Source organism: Panthera onca, chromosome E1, assembly GCF_046562875.1.
Source record: "Panthera onca isolate mPanOnc1 chromosome E1, mPanOnc1 haplotype 2, whole genome shotgun sequence".
In the NCBI taxonomy this organism is placed as follows: Eukaryota; Metazoa; Chordata; class Mammalia; order Carnivora; family Felidae; genus Panthera; species Panthera onca.
The window spans coordinates 32,026,755-32,048,112 of record NC_138352.1 but is presented as its reverse complement, the minus strand read 5'-3'; the positions used below and the strand labels follow the sequence as shown (position 1 = coordinate 32,048,112).

The window sequence follows — 21,358 nt, the reverse complement described above, 5'->3', positions numbered from 1 at the left end:
TGGTATGTTCCCTGCTGTGCCCTAGGGCCTAAAACGGTGCCTAGTACAGTCATGTTTTTCTTTCTTTCTTTCTTTCTTTCTTTCTTTCTTTCTTTCTTTCTTTCATGTATGTTTATTTATTTATTAATTTACTTATTTATTTTTGAGAGAGACAGAGAGTGAGCAGGGGAGGGGCAGAGAGAGAGAGGGGGAGACATAGAATCTGAAACAGGCTCCAGGCTCTGAGCTGTCAGCACAGAGCCCGACACAGGGCTTGAACCCACAGACCTTGAGATCATGACCCGAGCCAAAGTCGGATGCTTAGCCAACTGAACCACCCAGGAGCCCTGCTATGTGTTTCTTTTAAGAAGAAAACCCTACGGGGCTCCTGGGTGGCTCAGTCGGTTGGGCGTCAGAGTTCGCTCAGGTCTGGATCTCACCATCTGTGAGTTCAAGCCCCATGTAGGACTCTGTGCTGACAGCTCAGAGCCTGGAGCCTCCTTTGGATTCTGTATCTCCCTCTCTCTCTGCCCATCCCTCTCTCTCTCTCAAAAATCAGTAAACATTAAAAAAAAGAAGAAGAAGAAAACCCTAGGCCAAGGGCCTGGCTCATAGTAGGTGCTCAATAAACATAGTGGTTTCAGTACTGAGGTCTCTAATAAGAGTAGATTGGGCCTTGGCTTTCTCTGGAGGGCCCTTGGGCGATCACAAGGGGACAGATGGTGGGGAGCACTCTGCAGGGGCACATACACATCAGGCCTGTCCAACACGTGGGGCAGGTGATCAATGCGGCTTTGCCCAGGACTCCGGATTTTCAGTGCTAAAACCATAAAGTCCCAAACAAACCAGCACAAGTCAGTCACCCTACCTAGGGCCAAATTGCACCACCACCCCCCCCCCCACAAAAAAAAAAAAAAGTCTCTGGGCACAGGCAGGGGAGGGGACAAGCAGGCAGGCATGAAGCAGGAATGTTCTCCAGGCACCCACACCCACACCTCAGGTCTAGTGCCTGCAGCCCCGGAGGCAGGCCTGGGCCTAGACAGAGCATGCGTACATGTGTGCACATGGGTTTGAGCACGCCTATGCACATGTGTGCTTCTGTGCGTTTACCTGTGTGTGTACACGGCCAGGTGTGCACGTGTTCACAGCATCTGCGTAGGCGCATGTGTGTATGCAAGCATATGTTTGTCTCTGGACGCCACCAACGGGCTGGCAGCCTGGGCCCTTTCATCCTGCAGCATCCCTGAGCTCCGGTCCAGAGAGAGGGCCCAGGTCTGTGATATCCCCGTCTTATCTCGGCACTCACTCTTGCTTTGCCTTTAGCTCCCGCTCTCCTCCTGACGTGCTGCATTACATCCTTACTCTGGGATCACTCCTGGCTGGGAAGCGGGCGGCCCCTTACTGGAACAGTCCTTGGCTTCCATCTGCCGTGGCTAGCCCCCTGCACAGGTCTGGCTGGGATGCCACGCTAACTGGGCTGCCGCGCTCTCAGGAGGCCTCACTGGAGCAACCAGGCTCCCCATCTCTGCCTTGCTGTGTTTGCCACCTTCTCGATGTGGGGTGCCTCCCTGGGGGGGGGCGGGTACCCTGGTACTGCCTGGCCTTGGGAGCAGCCCCACCGAGAGACATTTCAGCTGGGCCACCTCGGACAGGTCACTAAGCTTCCAAAGCCTCAGTTTCTTAGTCCGGGAACTGGGAGGCAGAGCACCTGCTTTATTGGGTGTTGGAAACACTCGGGTAGGCTGTGCCCCTGAACTGTAGCCCAGGGCGAGCTGTAGAGGAGGCATTTGTGAGGGGGAGGACTGTGTGCTCTCCCCAACCCCCAGCGGACTCTGGCCTTCACCACACCCACCCTGGTGCTCTCGGGCCCCAGAAGCCTGGCAGAGGGACCTGCGAGATGGGACACCGGGTCAAGGCTCAGACCCAGGTTCAAGTTCCCTGCCAGGCCTTGGCTGTCCCCAGGACACAGCGGGTGGGGATGGGATCTTGACCCCTCTACTTTGGCCTTTCTCCCAGCCCATCCCTCCCCAGCTGGAGCTGCCAGCTCTGTGCAGAATGCCCAGGGTATGTGGGTTCTGCCTTTACCTCGGGAAGTCCCTCTGGGGCTCATAACATGTGTCCTCTGTTACTCAGATTTGCTCCTCAGTTTGGGAGCCCCAGAATCTGGGCAGTGGCAGCTCAAGGCGGAAGGCCAAGGGCCTCTGAGAGCCAGCTTTTCCCAGGAGGTTTTGAGAAGGGTCTGCGTCGTGCCTCCTCCCTCCAAACCCTGGAGGCTACCTTCCTTCCCTCCCAAACCACAGCAAACTGTGGACCCACCTGCACCAGACAGGCTCACTGAAACTGGAGTGGTATCTTAGGTGTATTTGGTGGGGCAGGTGAACTTCTGTGGGGATGGGACTGTCCTCAGGGGCAAGTGTCTATTGCCTGCCTGGGGGACACTGAAGGGAGGTGAGGGAGAGAGAGTAGGGGTGGGGATCTACCAAATCCTGAAGGCCCTGGCACTGGGTGACACAAAACAGGAGATGGGACCCAGCCTTTGCAAAGCAGGCGCAGAAGTCTCTTCCAGGAGCCCTCGTTCCTAGTTCCCAGAACAGCCACCCTTTCCTCGCTGGCAGTGAAAGGCATTCAGAACTCACATCCGGGCTGTGGATCACCCTGTTCTGGATCTGTCCCCTGACTCCTTCATTCATTTGACAACAGCTCTGTGCTTGGTGCTGCAATAGTAGGATCCAGCCCTTTCCCTCACGGAACATACACGGAACCTACACGTTCTAGCTGGGAGATGATTAAGCAAAAGGAAACAGACAAGCCCAAATGGACAAAGGGTAGTTGACACTGTGGACACAATGAGGGAGTTAAGACGGAGACAAATGGGAGGGGAGGAGGCTGACATTCGCTTGTGTGCTCATGAAGGGCCTCCCTGAGCAGGGACACCTGAGCTGAAACCTAAAGGAAACGAAGGAGCCAAAGAACAGAGGGAACAGCAGGTGCAAAGGCCCTGGGACAGGACCAAACTTGGTATAGATGAGAGAAGAAGGGAAGGGCGGGAGCTGCCATTAGAAAGGCAACAGGCAGGCTTTGGAGGGCCTTGAAAGCTTCAGCTGAAGAGTTTGGATCTAATTCTGGGTGTGGCAAGCAGCCACCGAAGAGCCTGAAGTGGGAGCAATATGATAGAACTTGGGCGGGGGGGGGGGGGGGGCTGCTATTGGAGCATGGATTAGAGGGGAGCCAGAGGAGGGGCAGAGAAGCCTGCGGTTGTCATCCGTGAGAGATGTGGGGGGCCTGAAGGGGGCGAGGCCATGGAGTCAGAGAGCAGTGGACAGAAGGAGAAATGTCTAGGATGCAGAACTGGCCGGACACACGGGGGACCAGTGTGAGGGACAGTAAGTGGGTCCAGAGGATGAGGGTACAGTGAGACTGGAGGAGCCTGGGAAAGCAGGGATAGGGGCCAACAGGAGCTCCATTGAGGATACACAAAGTCTGAGGAGACTTCCAGAGACATTCAGCTGGTGGCAGCTGGATGTCCAACTGGAGCCCAGAGGCGAGAAGCACTCTTGGGACTCATGGGCCTAGAGATTGTATTCAAATCTGTGGGAATGGATGAGGTCACCTGTGAGAGTCAAGAGAGGAGATACAGGATGGAGGCCTCCAGGAACACGGTTCTAGAATGTAAAGAAGGCATGGCCCGTGGCGTCAAAGGAAAGCCGGGGCATGCGGTGTGACCGAAGCCGAGAGTGTTTCAAGAAGAAAGGTGGCCTCTGCTGAGAGGAAGGCTGTGAGTGTTTACGTGAGGACAGAGAGGTGCGGTCCTCTGGCAACATGGGGGTGATTGGTAATGCCAGAAAGTTCCTTTCTGGGAGAAAGTTCGGGACAGAGTACATACTAGAGTGGGAGGAATCTGTGGGGAGACTGCACTGTGTCAGTCAGGACAAGTTAGGACACAAGAGGCCTTTGGGGGGAGGGTCTCAGTGGCTCACAACAGAGGCTGGTTTCTGGCTCAGGTGGGACAGCAGGGGCTCTGCTCAGGGATCTGGGCAGAGAACACATCCTCTGCCCAGAACCCTGCCTGTCTCGTGGCAGTGGGGACAGAGGACATGGCCAACTACTGCGTTTGGTTTCAAGCAGGACATAGCACTCCTACTCACGTCAGTCACATGGCCCAGCCTGTCCTCAGATGGATAGGGAAGAATACTGGGGTGGGGTGGGGATGTCAGGGAGCACCCAGAGGCCACTCATTCAGAAACTTGGCTATGAAGGGGGCAGAGAAACAGGGCAGCACCTGGAGGGGCGTGGGGTCCTGGGAAGTTGTTGTTGTTTAAAGTTTATTGATTTGGCGGGGGAGGGGGGAGCATGAGTGGGGGAGGGGCGGGGGGGTGCGGAGAGAGAATCAGAAGCAGGCTCTGTGCTGACAGCAGAGAACCCGACGTGGGGCTCAAACTCACAAATGGTGCGATCATGACCTGACCCAAAGTCTGACGCCCAGCTGACTGAACCACCCAGGTGCCCCTAAAACTTATTGTTTATTTTGAATGAGGGGGAGGGAGGGGCAGAGAGAGAGAGAGAGGGAGAGAGAATCCCAAGCAGACTCAGCAGAGCCTGACGCAGGGCTCGAACCGACAAACCATAAGATCATGACCTGAGCCAAAGTCGGATGCTCAACAGACTGAGCCACCCAGGTGCCCCAGGTGTTTGTTTTTTGAAGAGAGAAGAAACTAGAGCCTGTTTGCATGCTTGTAGGCATGATTCAGGAGAGAGAGGAACAAAAACTGAGGCAATAGGAGTGAGGGGGCCAAAGCAACAGACCCAGAGCAGCGCTGAAGGACTACCTCTCAGGACGCAACAGGAGGGAATCCCATATGTTCAAATGACAAGATGATGGAGTTAGCCTCCCAGGTTTCTTTTCTCCCTGAAGTAAAAGGGAGTCATTAGCTGAGAGCGAAGGTAGGGAGGAGGGTGGGAATTTGAAAAGAAAGAGGTCAGAAGGAGGCAGGATTCCATTTGGTGGGAAATCAAGCTCCCCCAGTCACATGAGAGGTTTGTGGGGGACGAGAAGGTAGGTGTTTGCAAACACAGCTCTCCAGTGCCCGCTCCCCTGGCCTCAGCCCAAGTCCCCCTCACCTCCTGCTGGACTTGGGGGCGATTGGCTCCTCTGATGAAGTCTGCTCACGTCACTCCCTGGCTGACAGACCATGCATTAGTTCAGCAAACATTCACTCCACCCCTTCCTACGGGCCAGGCAGCATGCCAGGAGGGCACTGGGGACAAAAGACCCAGTTCCTGGTTCCCAGGAGCTGGCAGTCTTCCCCCAGGTGCCTTCAGGATAGTATGTTGTGGACATCTGTCACTCCTCTTGGCCACCCAACTGCTTAAGGCTCTTCCTGAATTTGGGAGATCTCCCAATTTATATAAATAAGTCCTTCCCTCCCTGTGGAAGCTGGAAAGGTCAAGTCCTCACTTTCCCATCCTTCCTGGAAGATTGGGCAAGGCCAGTAACCCAGACTTTGAAGTGGGAGTTAGCGATGCAAATAAGCATGGACCTACAAGGACAGAGGCAGTGGCAATGACAGAGCCAGTGGGGCAGCGGCTATGATAGGAATATTGGAAATACAAGCTGGAGGTGTCTGTCTTTGTTTGGGGCGTTGCTCCTGTCTGTGGAGTCCCCAACCCTCTGGGAGAGTCTGTGGGTTACTTTTAAATAGATGGGCTTTTTATTTAAATTAGTCAAGGCTGGATATCTGTTGCTTGCAAATAAGAATCCTCACTGATGTGAGGTCCCTCCAGCTGAGCATGGCTTACAAGTCCATCCATGGTCTGGCTCTGCTCCTCTCATTCCCGCTCTGCCCCCTCATCTCAGCTCAGGGGCTTTCTGCTCCCCTCTCCCTGCCTTCTTGGGGAAGCAGCTCCCCAAGTTCCCTTGGGGGACCACCCCTTCCCCACTGCAAGTGATTCAGGATTCAGTCAAGTGGCCAGGCTCAGACAAATTAGACTGTCTTCTAGGAATTTCAACCTGAACTTGAAGCCAAGTGACTCAGCTTGAGCTGTTTCACCCAGGTGGGTCCATCCGGAGGACACTGCCTAGTAGTTTTTCCACCAAGACTTCCAGAGCCACCCTGGTTCTTGCCCTTCCCAGACCTGGGTTGTCCAGCTTCTTCTTTGGGTCCCATTTTCTTTCTGCAGTGGTCCACCTAACATCCTTCTTCTTGGCTATCAGGATCCAGATTTCATTCAGCTACCAGGTAGCCATATACTCTAGAGGAGCTGGGTATGGAGGGAGGGAGTCTACTTTATTAGGCTACTCCATTGTCAGTGATTGGTTGAGATAGGAGCATGTGACTCAATTCTGACCAATGAGACACAAAGAAAGTCAACTGAAGGATTTGGGGAGGAGGGGTGTGTGCGTGTCTTTTTCCTCTTGAGAAGGGACACAAGGAAGGGGCGTTCTCTTCCCTGCCTCTGAGTGTGAGTGGGTGAAATGCCTGGTGCTGACACGCTATCTCTCGGCCATGAGGGGACTACCTAAAGACCAAACCAGTTTACCAAAGACTACGGAGCAAAAAGATGGAGAGAACCTGAATCGTAATGACTTTCTTAAGTCAATGAGTCAACCAATACTGGGATTTCCAACCATTTTCTTTAATTAAAAATTTTTTTGTTTAAGTCTATTTATTTATTTTGAGAGAGAGGAAGAGCATGAGCTGGGCGAGGGGCAGAGAGAGAGGAGAGAGAACATCCCAAGCTTAGGCTCCGCGTTGTCAGTGCATAGCTGGACAGCTGCGGTGCTCGATCTCATGAAGTGTGAGATCTGACCTGAGCAGAAACCAAGAGTCAGACGCTCAACCCAGGAGCCCCTCCAAACTTCTGATAGGACATAATAAATCTTGTTTTAGTCATTTTTTAAATTTTAATGTTTATTTTTTTTTAATTTTTTTTTTTACGTTTATTTATTTTTGAGACAGAGAGAGACAGAGCATGAACGGGGGAGGAGCAGAGAGAGAGGCAGACATAGAATCGGAAGCAGGCTCCAGGCTCTGGGCCATCAGCCCAGAGCCCGACACGGGGCTCGAACTCACGGACCGTGAGATGGTGACCTGAGCTGAAGTCAGACGCTTAACCGACTGAGCCACCCAGGCGCCCCTGTTTATTTATTTTTGAGAGAGAGATAGAAAGGACAGAGAAAGAGGGAGACAGGGGATCCAAAGCAGGCTCTGCGCTGACAGCAGCAAGCCCGGTGTGGGGCTCTAACTCACGAACCATGAGCCGAAGTCAGAAGCTCAACAGACAGAGCCATCCAGGTGCCCCTTGTTTTAGCCGTTTTGAGGTGGGTTTTCAATTACAGCCCCAAAACACCTTCCAATGGGTTCCTCTTTTGCTTAATCAGTCAGACTAGATTTCTCTTGCTTGCAACCAAAGAAGTCTAACTTGTGTACCTGTCACACACATGACTTGGCTCACACGGGACCTCTTCCAGGAAGCCTCCTTAGACCCTCCACCCTCCTCAGTGCTGCCTCCTTTCAAGGCACTCACCAGTGTCTTAAAGTCACCTGCCTCCAGCACTGGAGGTGTGGCACTGCTGGGGTGCCCAACTGGTACATGGAACTCATCCATATGTGTCTGGAAAGTGAACGAATGCATGATTTAGCTGATGTAAATCTAGCCAAAAGCCAAAGAAACCAGGTGCTTTCGTTAGCTGAAGCAGCTTTATTTTGGGTAGATGTAGATATACAATAAGTTTTAGCAGCCATAGGATCCCAGGCGCCTCATACCTAAGAGGATAAATGAGTTTACGGGGCATTTCAGGCCTTGCCTCACAGGCTTTTCCCTTTTGACCCCTCTGCAGAGTGCCTCCTGATCGGCCACTTAAGACACCCTGCAGGGAATGCTTCAAGTGTATTTGTGGTGTTCTGTGTCTTAATCTGAGCAGTAGACTCAGGGATGTTAGTTTGCTTATCCTCTATACCTTAAACATACTATATTTTGATGCATTCATTTAATATTTAATAAAAGAAATACATCATAGAGGAAAAAAAAAAAGACACCTTGCAGAGTCTAGCTAAGAATCTCAGGTACCAGGCCTTGACTTGCCTCCTCCCTGCTGTCTTGAGTCCCGCACTTTCTCCAGGGGCCTACCTCCAGCTGGCCACTTACACATTTCAGCCTCTAACCCCAGGCCAGGGAGCTTTGACCCAGGTAGAAGCGGCACAGGCTTCCTGGTGTGGTCCCCAGGAACTATTTTTCCCCATAAATTGGTTGTTTTTTTAACATTTATTCATTTTTGAGAGACAGAGCACAAGTGGGGGAGGGGCAGAGAGGGAGACATAGAATCGGAAGCAGGCTCCAGGCTCTGAGCTGTCAGCACAGAGCCCGATGCGGGGCTTGAACTCACAGACTGCGAGATCATGACCTGAGCCGAAGTTGGATGCTTAACCGACTGAGGCACCCAGGCGTCCTAGTTTTTGGGTTTTCTTTTTTATGGTTTTTTTTTTTTTTTTTTTTTTTTTGAGATGGACAGAATGTGAGTGGGGGAGGGACAGAGAGAAAGGGGGACAGAGGACCCGAAGCAGGCTCTGTGCTGACAGCCGCAAGCCCGATGTGAGGCTTGAACTCACGAACCCTGAGATCACAGCCTGAGCCAAAGTTGGGTGCTCAACCGACTGAGCCACCCAGGTGCCCCATAAGGTTCTTTTTTTTTTTTTTTAAGCCACTCTTCGTCATTTATTTTAATTTAAAAATAATACTTGCCAACTGTGGAAAATGTGGAAAGTGGGGAAGTAAAAAAGGAAGAAAAATCATCACAACCCCATTAGCTTTGACAACCATCGAGAGTGCCTTGCTGTGCCTTCTTCCTGTACTTCCTTCATTTATGTAGGGATATATAAAATTTAAATAAAAATTTTATTTAAAGCAATAAAATTGGGATCATGCTATATAGGAGCTCTGTTCTCTGCGTTTTCTGCTTAACTTAGATCATTCATCCATTCAGCAGCTCGCCAGGTGCCTTCCTCTGTGAGGCTCTGCACTAAGGCAGCCACGGGGTGCTCAGCAGGCAGAGTGACCCCACCCTCCAGGAGAGTACAGTCTGAAACAGATACTCATCAAATGGCCACATCCACATATGATCACACTCCAAAAGGAGAAGTATAGAGAGAGAGGTCCGAGGAGCTATGAGGAATGTGGGGGCCCCCCTTGTCAGTGGGAGGGGGAAGGCTAGCAGACTCTCAAGATTGAGAAGGACTCCACTGGGGGGTGGGGAGCAGGATTCCAGGCAGAGGGAACAGCATGTGCTGAAGGCCCGAGGCCAGAGAAAACACACAGTTTAAGTAACAGAAGAACGGTGTGGTAACAGGCATGATTTGTAGGGGCTGCGGAGTATCCTTCTGTATGAACAGACCATAATTTATTTATCTGTGGAACATTTAGAGCGTTTCTCATTTTTCATGGTTATAAATTATCATGGCAAAATTGGTAACATTAGTTGCCTCCTGGGAGGGCTACCAGAAGCTCGGGGACTAGGGGCACCTGCAGGGCTCAGTTGCTTAAGCAGCCAACTCTTGATTTTGGCTCAGGTTATGATCTCACAGTTCGTGGGTTCAAGTCCCACATTGGGCTCTGTGCTCACACACCCGAGCCTGCTTTGGATCCTCTGTCTCCCTCTCTCTGCCCCTCCCCAACTTGTGCGCATACACACGTGCTCTCTCTCTCTCTCAAAAAAAAAAAGTTAAAAAAAAAAAAAAAAAGAATAAGCTCAAGGACTAGGGAGAGGGGAACTTCACTGTATACCTGTCAGGAACGTTTGGTTTATTGCCATGTGAATGTATTTATTGATTCTTTTAAGAGTCAGTTAAAGTAAATAATGTTGGAGTGAACATCTTTGTGTATAAAGCTTTGTCTGAATTTCTCAGCCTTTCCCTAAATCATATTCATTGAGCCAAAGTCTTTAAGTCACCTTCTGGACAGTTTTGCTCACAGAGCCTTAAGTGCTATACCCAGAAGACCATCAGCCTTGGGGACTTTCAGGGACCCCACACTTCCCCATTTGCCTTCCCAACTAGACTGAGCTACTCAGAAGAGACAAGAGCTGTGTGGTTCATATGGAGAAGAGATCTCTGGGGTGGGGAAGCAAAGGACAGGAATGTGTGTTGAATCCCTCCTGTGTTGGTCAGACCCACCCATAACTGGGGGCACAACACACATTCATTGAATATTCCCCCAAGAACTTATTACGAAAGTATTAGTATCTGGGGCACCTGGGTGGCTCAGTTGGTTAAGCATCTGACTCTTGGTTTTGGCTCAGGTCACGATCTCGTGGTCTGTGAGTTCGAGACCCGCTTCAGGCTCTGAGCTGACAGTGAGGAGCCTGCTTGGGATTCTCTGTACTCCTCTCTCTCTCTGCCTCCCCCTCTCAAAAATAAACAAACATTAAAAAAAAAAAAGTATTAATATCCCCATTTTACAGTCAAGAAAAATAAGGCTCAATAAAATGTGGGCATTCACCCAAGATGGTGGAGCCGGGATTCAAACCAAGATCTCTCTTTTGAGGCCACTGCTCTCTCCCAGGCTCTCCGCCAGCCTCTTTCCCTCCAGCACCCAACAGGCAGCCCCCCTACCTCCCGTGAACTGTGTGCTTGCTCCCTTGCCAATAACTTCATTCCTGCCCCCGTCGTCATTATTTATTTTCTCTCCTGGTGCTTCACACTCATGAGGCTGGGAAAATGGACGAGGCAGATGGGGATGGAAGTGGAAATTCTGTGTAATACCATCATCTGTATCACAAAACTTGTCTTAAGTGCCAGCCCCAGGGATTTGCTGGAGTTGGTGCGACAGAGGTGGGGCTGAAGGTCAGATTAAATTGGACTAGTAACCCCAGGGGGATACTTGAAAGAGGTTGCTAAAGAAAGCGTTTCCAGCAGGAATGCTAGCGGCTGAGGCAGCAGCGGGCAGCATGCTGGCCGGCCGGCTGGGTCAAGCCTGCTTAACGGGGCTTGGTGGTGACAGGCTTGGGTTCACACGTCCTCCCCCGGAAACCTGGAATCTTGCCTTTCCCCCCCCAATAATGAGTTGGTATAAAAATGGATCTTGAATAAAATCGTCTGCAGTTTTCAAATTTCAAACTGCATTAGTCAAAATATATCAAATTTCCGTGTACTGACTTACCACCTGCTCAAAATCTGATCCTTTTTCAGCTGGAATATATTGAAATATGAATCACCTCTCCTGAGAGGAAAAAGGGAAAAGCAGCCGAGGGAAGGCCCTTTTAAAATGTGCTGGTGGGTGAACTGCACTTGTGTGCTGCTTTGGGCTCCCCCAGCCTCCCCCAGCCTCCCCTTGGCAATGGTTGCTGGCTGGTCCAAGCCCCTCGGTTACTTCCCCGTGACACCTGGTTTCTTGCTCAAACCCCTATGCTCTGGGCAGTCTATGCCGCATGCTACACAGCATGATCGCCTCAAGTCCTCAGCCTTTAACAAGTGTCAACCATGGGAGCACAGATGCACCACACAGGCCGATCAACAGTCATATTGCTGAATCCAATAGTGATCCTTTCGTCACTCCCTCATCCGCTCACACTCTTGAGAGCACTGGACACAGCTGGCCCTCCCTTTTGGAAGCACTGTCTTCTCTTTACGTCAGAGACAGGGCTCTGCCCTTTCTTCTCCTACCTGGCTGGCCGCTCTTCTCGGTCTGCTCTGCTGGCCGTCCCTCCCCTGCCTGGTCTCTGCATATCCCGATTCCCCAGCACTCAGCACTTGGACCTTCCAAGGGTCCACATCTATCCCTAGCATCTATCGGGGTGCTCACCCAGGCCCAGGTGTTAAGTACAATCTCCAGGGGGGACGAAGGCCGAGATACACGTCTCAGTCCGGAACCCCAGACCAGCCCAGGTGACATTACCACGTGCATATCTGACAGGCAGCTCCACCCGACGTGCCCTGAAGGTGTTTCCCACACAGGCTTCCCCATCCTAGTAACTGACAACCCCATCCTTCTGGTTGCTCAGGATGAACATCATTCCATGTTCCTCCTTTTCCTCTGTTCTCTTTTCCTTTAATCCATCAAGTCCCGTTTGTTCTAGTCTTGAAACGTCTCCCAAATCTGTCCACATCACTCGACCCCCACTGCCGGCGCCCCATCCCAAGCCGCCATCCTCTCTCCCCTGGACCGCTACAGTGGTCTTGCTAGCTGGTCTCCCTGCTTTTATCTCAGCTCCATCACCACCCACAGCCCACATCACAGCCACGAGGATCTTTGAAAACAGTAAGAGCTATCATGTTACTTTCCTGCCTGAAATCTCCCAGTGGCTTTCCACCGCACCAAACAAAATGCAAACTCCCTACCAACCCAGAGCATCCTCCTGACCGGCCCCCACCACCTCTCCAGCCCCACCCTGCACCATGCTCGCCATCACTGGCTGCACCAGCCTTCCTGTTCCTAGACCACGGCAAGCTCATTCTTTTGCTTTATTTTATGGTAAAGTACACATAACATAAAATGTACTATTTTAACCGTCTTAAAGCGTATGATTCTGAGGCATTTAGTACATTCACAGTGTTGTGCAAACATCACCACTATGTAGTTCTAGAACATTTTCATCATCCCAAAGAGAAATCCCATACCCATTAGCAGTCACTCCCCATTCTTCCTCCCCCCGGCCCCTGGCAACCATTAATCTGCTTTCTGTCTCTGTGGATTTACCTCTTCTGGATATTTCATACAAATGGAGTGATACAATATGTTTGTCTGGGAGTGTGAGCACTGACTGTTCCTGACCAAACAAGGCCCCCAGGCCCTTGCAGGACCACCTCCTTCTTCTTCACATTCAGGCCTCAGCTCAAACATCACCTCCCGGTTTAATGCAGATGCCCCTATCAGCTCTGGTCCCCCCCCTTTTTTTTTTCTCCTAGTCCCTCTTGATTACATAAGTACCCTGCTCTATTTCCCTCTTAGGGCATAACACTCACTGCGAGCGTCTTGTTTAATTATTTGTTTACATGTTTATCGTCTTCCCCCTTGCCTGCCTGTTCGCTGTGATGTCCCCAGCCGCCAGGACAGTGCCGGGCACCCAAGAGGCGCTTTCGGGGCAATTATCTGTGGATTGAATGAACCAGGGCACTACCGGTCCTGTGATGGAGTGTCTACAATGCTATGGAAACGTGGATGAGGAAGAAAGCAAGCAGTGCAGCCCTGAGTGGAGTCCCAGCGGGAAGGCAACCTCCAAGGGCATTGGGGGGGTGGGGGGTGCCAGAAGGGGTAGGACATTCTGGTAGAAGGAACTGCACGGTCAAAGGCCTGGAGGCACGAGAGAACATGTCCAGTTTGGAGGCCTGTGCTGTCTTCTCTAGTTTGCAATTCGTCCCCTGATTGCTTCCCAGCCTCCCGCAGAGAAGACATCATATACGGCTGGGTGTTGGTTTTGATACAAGATGTGAGGTCCTGGCAGGGAAGAAAGGGTGGAGTCTGTTTCATTTGTTTCTCCCACCCTGGTTTCAGCATGTGCGGGACACCCTCACAGACACAAAAGAAGACAGACTGGTTCCAGGTTTTCTGATTTTGGAGTCACCCTGCAACCACCTTTAAGAGAGACGGAAAGGGGCGCCCGGCTGGCTCAGTTGTGAGAGCATGAGCCTCTTAATCTCAGGTTGTGAGTTCGAGGCCCACACTTGGGGTAAGAGATTAGTTAAAAATAAAATCTTTAAGGGGCGTGCAGGTGGCTCAGGGGCTAAGCGTCCAACTTCAGCTCAGGTCATGATCTCGAGGTTTGTGAGTTCAAGTCCCGTGTCGGGCTCTGTGTTGGTCGGCAGCCTGGAGCCTGCTTTGGATTCTGTGTCTCCCTCTCTCTCAGCTCCTCCACTGCTCACATTCTGTCTCTCTCTCTCAAAATTAATAAACATTAAAAGAAAATAAAAAGAAAGAAATCTTTGGGGCACCTGGGTGGCTCAGTCGGTTAAGCGTCTGACCTCAGCTCAGGTCATGATCTCGCAGTTTGTGAGTTCAAGCCCCGCGTCGGGCTCTGTGCTGACCGCTCAGAGCCTGGAGCCTACTTTAGATTCTGTGTCTCCCTATCTCTCTGCCCCTTCCCTGCTTGTGGTCTGTCTCTTTGAAAAAAAAAATATATATATATATTTTAAATAGATAAATAAAATATTTTTTAAAAAGAGAGAGATGGAAAGGTGGGAGAACTCGATGATGTATATTATACATTGTCAACTGTGTTTTGAGGATGGGGGGGGCCTCTCAGGAGGGAGGCAGAGCTAGGATGGACCTGTAGCACCCCCATGGGTGCCCTCCTCACTGCCCTAATCTTTCTGGACTAGGCCACTGTCTCCTCTAGGTACTGGGTTGTCTGAGAGCCCTGTGTCTTTTATTTCTCCTGATCGAATCAGGCCCAGCTGACCCAGGCCCTGTGGCTCTGGGAGTCCAGCTGAGCTCCCAGGAGGAGAGGCCCTTCCCCAAAGCTAGTAGGCTCAGGAGGGCAAATTCAATTGTGTGCAAGGCAGGAGCCATTAACCTGTCTGTGGACTTTGGTGCTCCCACTCCCTCTCCCCTCTGTCAGCCGGCCTGTCCAGGCTGCCTCTGCCAGATTCCAGCCTCCCACCCTCCCAAGGGCCCCCTGCTGCCCCTGGTCTGTTCCCAGCCTCCTCTGTCCCTCAGTGCCCCATAGCTCCCATCACCCCTGCCTCTAGGGTCAGAGTGGATTTTGAGCTGAGGAGGAAAGCCAGACCATGAGGAATTCAGCCCCTCCTCAAAGACAAGCCAGACTCTTTGCCTTCCCACCCCTCAAACTTCTGAGTATAATCTGCCCCTAGAAGTCCTTATGGGGGCACCTGGGTGGCTCAGTCAGTTAAGCGTCCAACTTCGGCTCAGGTCATGATCTTCTGGTTCGTGGGTTCAAGCCCCACGTCAGGCTCTGTGCTGACGGCTCACAGCCTGGTGCCTGCTTCGGATTCTGTGTCTCCCTCTCTCTCTCTGCCCCTCTCCCACTCACGCTCTGCGTCTCGTTCTGTCTCTCAAAAGTAAAAATAAACGTTAAAAAATAAAAATAAAAATAAAAATAAATAAATAAATAGAAGTCCTAATGGGGAAGAGGCCCTGGATGCAGGCTGGGGCCATCTGAGCAGAGAACTCTGAAGTCTCAAACACATGGAGTGTGGTTTAGAGCCAGCTGTCCAGTGCACTGGCTGCTACATACATGTGGCTTCTGAGCACTTGAAATGTGGCTATCTCACAGGCTTAGTTCAAAAAAGGCTTGCTATATTGATTACGTGTCGAAACGATACTACTTTAAATATATTGGGTTAAATAAAAATAAAAATATCTTAAATGAAGTTCACTTGTTGCTTTTTCCTTTTTTCATGTAGCTGGTAGAAGATTAACAGTACCCGTGGCTTGCATTTCTGTCAGCACTGCTCTTGAGTGATGGGCACGGGCTCCGGGTGGGCACATCTCCACGGACTCCTTGCCCTTTGGGGAGGGGGACAACAGGAAGAGGGCCCGAGCAGGGCCATCCAAACCGTGGACCTGCTTGGAGGAAACCAGTCCTGACACCCACTGGAAGGGCTCCCCTAAAGGAGCACAGCTGGAGGACCGGTGAAGGACGGCCCCCAGGAAGGGGCGTGGCCTGGGGCGAGCAGCAGGGGAAGGCCTTTGCTGTCCCTCACTGTTCCTCTAGCACAGCACCGCTTCAGCACCTACCTGGTGCCAGGTGCTGCCCGGGCACTGCAGATGCAGCTGTGGGCAGCACAGACCCTTGGGGTGGCTCACGCTGTCGTGGGGTGGCAGACCCACAGGTGGCTCCCTGTGGCCCCTGGGGGGAGGGGCAGCGGCAGGGGTGCACCCAGGAATTGGAGAGCCCCAGGAGGTGGCTCTGAGCAGCAGAGAGAGCAAACAGAACTCTCTGGGAAAGTTGGCATGGCAGATCCCCAAGCTGGAATGCCACAGACCTGAGAAGGGAAGAGGAGAGGGAGAAAGAGAGAAGAGGAAGGAGAAATAAAGATAGAAGAAGGAGAGGAGAGAGGGAGAGATGCCCATGAGGGGTGTGGCTCTGGTGCAGAGAACCGCTTTGGTTCCAAGGTCTGAGTGGTGGTGACAGGATGCCCAGAACGGGGCCGAAGAAGCTGACTGGAGGCTTGCTTTTGCATGGGAACAGCGAGGGCGGTGGGGTGGTAGGAGGCTGCCAGGGGTAACACATTCTCGATAAAACTGGGAGACGTGGGTGGCACCATGTGGGGATGAGTGGGGTGGGGTGGGGGGGCTTGATGAGAAGGAGGGGCTGTAATGGGACCCCTGGGGCAGGCCAGGCTGGGGAGGCTGGCCTCTTGGTTGCCTCCTTCTCCATGTGTCACAGGAGCCCTCATGGAGGAGGAAGGTGGGTTGGGAACACTTCAGAGTAGGTCTGGCTGACCCTTCCAGATGTTCAGGGCAGAGCTGGCCTGGGGCCTCTCCTGGTGAAGACCTCTGGACCTTCTGTGCCCTTGCCCCAAGGCTCATGGACACATGCCACCGTGGAGGACTGTGGCTTCTGTCTTCCCCCGACCCCAGAAAGGGACAGCTTGCTCTCTTTCCTGCTTCAAAGCCCACAGCGCCCTGTTAGGCTCTCCACCAAAGCCCCCGCTTCCTGCTCCAGAACAGGGCCAGCTCAGTTCATGCAGTCAGGATGAGGAACAAATCAGGAGCACCTCCAGAGCTAATGAATGATCTGAGCCTTCGGCTCAGGTCAGCAGTCCCCCACCAGCCTCCCTGGTCCTCTTGTGATGGCTCATTATTCCAGTATTCCCAGGAGACAGACGGAATTTTCCCCAACACCGCCTAATTACATTCCAGCTCTACGTGATACAGTGACATGTGTCCAAGCCACACACACAATTCCCAATAAGACCGCGAGGAGAGTGTTCCTGCAGAGGTGCGAACAGCAATGTTTTAATCTTGAAGTGTGCGCTGAGAGCTGTTTCCTGGGAAGGCCCTGGGATGACACCCTCCTCTAGGTCAAGGGCAAGCCTCATTCCGGGGTGATGGCCAGAACTAGCCCTGAGGCCAGACAGGGACAGACAGGAGAGACTTCAAAGGGAGGGCAGCTGTGGGGAGGGGTGTGTGTGTTTCCTGAGAGCCTGTAACAAGGAATGGGACAGGGTTCTGATCAGGAATCTCGAGAGTATTCCAACTTAATGCAGGGCTCCCTTGGATTGATTCCTTCCCCATGCCAAGTGCAGTCTCTCAGCGTGTTCCCAGCCTGGCAGAGTCCCTGGGATGGGAGAGGACAGGCTGTCTTCTGGAGCCCGGTGTGGCTCTGAGTCTCAGGGACTGCCCACCCCCACCAACAGAGCCACGGGACACTATGGAAGCTCCTGGAGGACGGGGCACGCTCCCCGGCCCCTCCTCTCCCTCCAGCCTTTGTTCCATCACCCACGATGTGAGTTGGAGCCTCTGCAGGGCCCAGGCTCACAATCTTAACCAGACTCAGCTAAGGGTCCAGCTGCATCGGCCTCGTTCTATGTGGTCTTCACAGCTTTCTGTCCTGCCCCTCTCTGTGGCCATTGCAAACCTTCCCTTCTCTCCTTGAATCCCTACCCTTGACCTCCCTGCCTGACCCCTCACCTTCACAGAACCCTCGGACATCCAGCCTCAGGCCTGAAGTCCTCAGGCCTCCTGCCTGAGGGTGGCTCTGGCCCCGCCTTCTTACCATCCCCATCCCAAGGTTTCAATTCAAATGCCTACAGGGGCCAAGCAGGAAACAGAAAAGGGTAGAGATAGAGGCTCAGGGGGCAATCTGGAAGCCAGGTTTATCTCGAGGGCCCCAGGCCCTGGCCAAGTGTTGCTCCGAAAGAAGGGAGGCCCTGGGTTATTAGCTCTTTTGATTTTGCCAGAGGCTGGAAATCAGGCTTTTTTTTTTTTTTCCTTTTTTTTAAAAAAATACAATCAGTTGGCAGCAAATACAACAAAACAAAGAACAAAACAAACACAACTCCTACAGCCTGATTGCCCCTGAGCCAGGCTTTCTGATAGCTGCCTCCCAGGCTGGGGCCCCACTCCCTGACTCTTCGGTCCCCAGCCATGCTGCTCCCTCTCTGCCTACAGACTCGCTCAGGTCTCTCCTACTTCCAGCCTAACCAGAACCTTCCTGCAGCTACCCAGCTACCACTTCCCCCCATCCCAGGCAAACCGCAGTGCAGTGGGCCCCCCTCCTCTCCTGTCTCTCTCTTTCAAGCCCCTGCACCTGGCATTTCACCCCTTCTCGCACACAAACTCCCAGCTTGTGCCCCAATCCAAGTTTCCAGTCCCCTGCTTGCCTCAACTGCTCCTGGGGCCAAAGCGCCCCTTCAAATCTTCTCCCGCCCCGATTTCCTTGACACAGCTCTCTCCTGGGTGCACTCCAACGTGGGCCACTCTGGCCATTCTTTCTCAGCCCCTGTCCTGGGCACCCCTTCCCCTTCTCATTGTATCCACAGTCCCAGGGGGCCACCATGACCCAGGCAACTTCATCCGTGCTTGGCTCTCTCCGGGCTCCAAATCTCAGTCTCCAATGCCTCCCTGAACATGCTCCCTGGATCTCCCAGACTCTTGCTCCTAGGTATTCACAAAATAGACATGACTCTCCAAGCTTCCTCTCCCATATCCCGGGTCGCCTTCTTGGGGGCCACTACCTCCTCAGTTTGCAAAACACCTGGATTCTGCATTCTCCTTCTCCCTTGGGTTCAGCTCGCCAGGTCTTACAGCTTCTGCCTTGGGAGCTCTCTCTGGATGGTGCAGCTACCTCTGGCTAATCTCCTGCCTTACCCTTGCCCTGTGCTGTCTTCCTCCGTCTGATGAGCTTTTCTTTTTTTTTTTTTTTTAATTTTTTTTTTAACGTTTATTTATTTTTGAGACAGAGAGAGACAGAGCATGAATGGGGGAGGGTCAGAGAGAGAGAGGGAGACACAGAATCTGAAACAGGCTCCAGGCTCTGAGCTGTCAGCACAGAGCCCGACGCGGGGCTCGAACTCACGGACCGCGAGATCATGACCTGAGCCGAAGTCGGACGCTTAGCCGACTAAGCCACCCAGGCGCCCCTGATGAGCTTTTCTTAAACTTGGCTCTGACTGCATCACTCCAAATGTCTGTGACCCTTCTTTCAGGAGGGTGTCTAACTCTTTGTCTACTGTCCCAGGTCCTAAGCCCACATTCCCCTCTGGTTAGGAGCCCAGCCATGTTGACCCGCTGTAGTCTCTTGAATACACTGCATTCTCTTCCATTCATAGGCCTTGGGTCATGCTTGGGTCCCTCTGCCTGGGACGTCCCTCGTTCCTTCACCTGCCTGCTAATTCTCACTCGGCCAGGGGGGTTCTCCCCACTTTGGGCTACCTAGATCACTGTGTTCATTCAACAGGGCCTCAACATTGTCAGTTTTCATGTAGGTATCTCTTGTCGTGTAGAAGAGTGAATATACAAATGCCAGACCACATATATAAGCAGAACTCTGACTCCCAATCTACGATAACCAGCCCAAGACACCATCCCATAATCTGTAGTAACCAGCCCAGGAAGCCAGCCTGCTCCTTGTTGGAAATCAGATCCGTAGGACGTTGGACCACAACTCTAATAGGACCACGGTCACTCCTGTGGCAATCAATCCAAAATGTCCAGGACTCGATAAGCTTCCCTAATTTTTGTCCCCACTTCCAACTCAGGACCAACCAAGCAGAGAAAGCCAAACACGGTCCCCTAACCAGTCAGTGAGAATGCCTCACTCCCCCTTCTCCTGGGTCCAGTTTTCCCCATCACGACACCCGTCCAATCAGGACACACCCGGCGACTTTTCTCTTTCACACGAAAACTTTTCCACTCCTCTGCCTGACTTTGAGCCTCTGCCAGGATGTGAGTGACGGTGGCTGACTCCCTTGGAAGAATAGCATGCTCTGAATAAATAGCCCTTCCCTGTTCTCATTCGGTAGGTCTCCGTTTATTTCCATATGTGTAACAAACCATTCTAGATTTGACGGCTTAAAATAAAACCCTTTTATGACCTCACGGCTCCGTGGGCCATGGGTTCCACAGGATGCTTCTTCTATTGTTCCCACTTGGGGTTTCTCACGTGGTTGCAGTCAGATGGTTGCAAGCACTGGGGTCACCTGAACTAAGATGCTGGGACACCTTAGCCTCTCCCCGGCTCCGTGTGATCCCGAGAGTTCGCTCAGTGCGGTTCCTGCATGTGACCTTTCTAGCAGAGCAGCCCTACTTCTTACGTGGTGGCTCGATCTCCCAAAACCACAAAAACGAGGCTGCTGGCTCGCTTCAGGCTGGGGCCTGCAAATGGCACAGCCTCAACTCTATTGCCTCCCACTGGCTACATCAAGACGCAGGCCAGCCCGATTCCTTGTGGGGAGGGACCCTCACAAGGACACAATAGCCCGGAGCTCGGGGACTGACACTGTTCTTGGTCTCTGGGCCCTCGGCATCGAGCGGGGGGCCAGACTGAGTCAGTGCTCAGCAAGGCTGAATGACCCAGTGAATGGATGGAAGGATGGTGGGCCCGGCAGATGGACAGAGAGGCCTCATACTGGCTTCCCTGCCCCCCGGCCCACACCGCCACGTTTCCTTCACATAAACACTGCTCTCTGCTGCTTAATTCTCCTCTATTTTTAAACCTCTCAAGCAGTGAGTAGTGCTTAACATTTTTTGCATCAGGACCCCTTAGGGAATCTCATGAAAGCTGCGGGAGACCCTCTCCCTAGAGAAGAGCCCCTCCATCAAATCCCTCACACTTCTGCAGCACACTAATGACAGCTGCGCGTCACTGAGATCTTTACCGCGTGCTGCCAGCGACGATGTGCAGTGCGGTGTGACTGTTACCTGGGCTTATTGCCCCAAATGTGCTGCAAGGTGGATCCTACCATTTCGTTCCATTTTATAGATGAGAAAGCCGAGGCTCAAAAAGGTTAAGGAATGGGGCGCCTGGGTGGCTCAGTGGGTAAGTGCCTGACTTTGACTCAAGTCACGATCTCACAGTTTGTGAGTTAGAGCCCCACGTCGGGCTCTCTGCTGTCAGCACGAAGCCTGCTTGGGATCCTCTGTGCCTCCCCCACCCCCACCCCCACCCCTCCCTACCCCTCCCCTGCTCATGCTTTCTCTCAAAAATAAATAAACATTTAAAAAAAATGTCAAGGAATAAGTAGAAAGTGGCCCTGGGACTCAGAGCAGGCAGTTCTGACCCCAAAGCCCCGACGCACCCCAGCAGTGCACCTTATAGTTTCGGGGGGTTCCAGGATGCTCTGAAGGCCAGCTGTGAACCTCGGATTAAGAACTCCTCTCTAAGAGTTCCTAGAGTCTTACTTCCTTTTTTTTTTTCTTTTTTTTTTGAGAGAGAGAGAGATAAAGAGTGAGCAGGGGAGGGGCAGAGAGGGAGAAAGAATCCCAA

General features: G+C 52.3%; 1 protein-coding gene across 1 annotated transcript in view; it reads right to left on the bottom strand.

Moving 5' to 3' along the window:
* The window catches only part of RTN4RL1 (reticulon 4 receptor like 1), a 72,992-nt gene that overhangs the window by 8,933 nt on the left and 42,701 nt on the right, over nt 1-21,358 (bottom strand). The gene's annotated exons all lie outside the window — the stretch shown is intronic.